Raw genomic sequence first — 2,174 nt, 5'->3', positions numbered from 1 at the left:
TCTCAGAAAGAGTTCTTTTTCCTCCATTCCAATCCAAAGGAGGCCACCAAACTCTAAGCCCCTCCCTTCTACTTCCTGTGAGTTTCTCTATCCATCTTGCTAACTTCCTCTTCACCTTCTATGACTACTTCCTGTCAACTAGCCGCTGACTCTGCCTTCTGAGCTCAGATTTTCATTTAATTAACACAATCTCGGGGTTCACAGTGTGATCAATTGTCCCACAATATTTCCCCCTTTTCACCTACATAAAAGAGAAAAGTTTTAACTTTAACACAGTAAAACTGTATACAATAAGAACAATTATCAGGTAAGAATTACATTCACAATGTCCAGTGCATTTGTATTTCTAACAAGGAAAACTGCATACCTATAACTATTTTGCTTTCATCCCTATCAGAGACCCAAGAAGGATAATATGTTTTCTAGGTAAACAGGAAGTATAGAGCAAGTAACTTCCAAAACTACAGAAATGACACAATCAGCTGACTTCCAGGACAGTCACCCAAGGCTCCTCTGCAATGTTGCAGCATCTATCTTTGGTATATAGGCATGGGATGTCTGCCAGACTTTTCTGTGAAGCAGGAATTTTGAAGGACTGTCCTGCCTTGTCTTGGCAAAGTTCTGCAGTTGTCTTCCTTTGTGTCCTGCTGGTCCAATTGAGGCAAGGGCAGTTTCTTACACAGTGACTAGCATTGACACATTTAAAGAAAACTCCACATAAAGGTTCTTTTGATGCCTGTCATCCTTTCTAAAATAGATTGGTACTGCCAGGAGCAGATGTGTCTCACTGTCATAAAAAGCCTTATGTTAGTTAGTAAGGCATCGTAAATGCGGCATTTTGTGGACCTTTGAAGTCTGTGTAGATCACCATCTGTCTAAAATACATGAAGATAAGTAGAGTTTATTTCTGTCTACGTTTAAACCCTTACTACAAGTTTGATCGTTATCTTAATTATCCTAAACAGTTTGCAATATTAGTGTTCAGGGACTAGAACTTTATATTACAATTTTAAATGAATTGCAAAGCTACAATACATTGCAGTATGTCATAACAAAAGTAACCTTGTATCAATATACAAAAATCCATACCACTGTAAAATATTTGAGACTGTTAGTCGGTTACTTTTTAGTACAAATGTAGGTCCAACAATCTACCCTTTTATCCTATCATTCTCCCTTATATTTTTAGATATAAAGAGAAAGAAGGATAAAAGTAAGATAAGTAAATCAATAATGTAGCTTCTTCTATTTAGTTTCCTCCCTGACCATGACCAATAACAACTTGAAACCAACCCCCTAAAATGACGAGAAAATCTACAACTCACCAAGTGGCCGAGAACAACCCACCCCACTTATAGGGAATGCGGCCATTGTGTTCTTAAAATTACTTCCTGCTGCTGGGGCAATGACACCTTTAGATGACCCCAAGAACATTGGGATAATGGTGAAGTCCCAGGAGAAGTAATAGTATCACTTGTTGTCTAGTATCTTTGTTATGGGAAGTCCTGGCTGGAGTAATCTGTAGAGTTGGACCATCTTAATTAATCACTTTTAAGTTGTCCTAAACAGTGTTTAGTCTAAAGCTGATCTTTGGATGGTGTTTGTCATTTCAGTGGCATTACCACAATCCAGGTGGATTCATCATTTCAGGGCCCTATCATCTTCTTGGAGACTTCAAAGGTCTCTTCTAGGGATGGTCATGGTTCATGGCAGAAGACTTAAACATTGTATATGTCATACGCAGCTGATCTCTGAGAAGTTAAAGGACCACAATCTGTTGAATACACTCAGGGTACACAAACTCAGTTCCTAGTTACCTGCTTCAGATTCAAGCCCAAAATCATATACAGCAAGCTAGATGAAGTTTATTTCTAGAATTAATTAGTACTCGACATGATCACTAGTATCAGGACAAAAAAAAGCTTATATATACATGATAATCTTATAGATTTTGAGACAATAGTTATATCTTAAGAAGAGTTTTTAAAGAATCAGATGGAAACCAAAGGATGATGAGATTAGTGGTGACAGAAGAGTTCCTTAACTTTTGTTTTCTTCTCTCCCATACCAAGTCCTATTCTGACATGAGACAAATATTTTTGCATGTTCCTTTAACAAGCATGCTTGGGTTTACAGAAGGAGAGAACCACATTCTGACTCCAAAGCCAGCTTGA

This window comes from Mesocricetus auratus, unplaced genomic scaffold (genome assembly GCF_017639785.1).
Source record: "Mesocricetus auratus isolate SY011 unplaced genomic scaffold, BCM_Maur_2.0 Super-Scaffold_2245, whole genome shotgun sequence".
In the NCBI taxonomy this organism is placed as follows: domain Eukaryota; kingdom Metazoa; phylum Chordata; class Mammalia; order Rodentia; family Cricetidae; genus Mesocricetus; species Mesocricetus auratus.
This window is presented reverse-complemented; position numbering follows the sequence as displayed.